The 221-nt window shown below is 66.5% G+C and overlaps 1 long non-coding RNA gene across 5 annotated transcripts in view; it reads right to left on the reverse strand.

Annotated features, from left to right (window-relative positions):
• LOC149744037 (uncharacterized) overlaps nucleotides 1–221 on the reverse strand; it is a 102,334-nt gene that overhangs the window by 74,417 nt on the left and 27,696 nt on the right. The window lies entirely within an intron of this gene.

Consider the following 221-nt stretch of genomic DNA (forward strand, 5'->3'; position numbering starts at 1 on the left):
ACGGCCAGCGCTTTCGCTGCCCACTTAGGCACCGGGGAGCCTGTTGGGCTCCCAGGCCTAATCCTCTGCCCTGGGAGCCTCCCTCCTACCAGGTAGAGCCCAAGCCCTGCCCCTACACCCCCACCCAGGGCCCCACCTCTACACTCGGAGACCCCTTCTGAGACCCCCTCCAAACACCCTGGGCCTAAACCCCGCACACACACCCTCACCCATGGCCCTAC

Source organism: Delphinapterus leucas, unplaced genomic scaffold (assembly GCF_059928025.1).
Source record: "Delphinapterus leucas isolate spDelLeu-1000000601 "Yukka" unplaced genomic scaffold, BTC_Dleu_Yukka2 spDelLeu_asBTCV2_sq25, whole genome shotgun sequence".
NCBI classification, from domain to species: domain Eukaryota; kingdom Metazoa; phylum Chordata; class Mammalia; order Artiodactyla; family Monodontidae; genus Delphinapterus; species Delphinapterus leucas.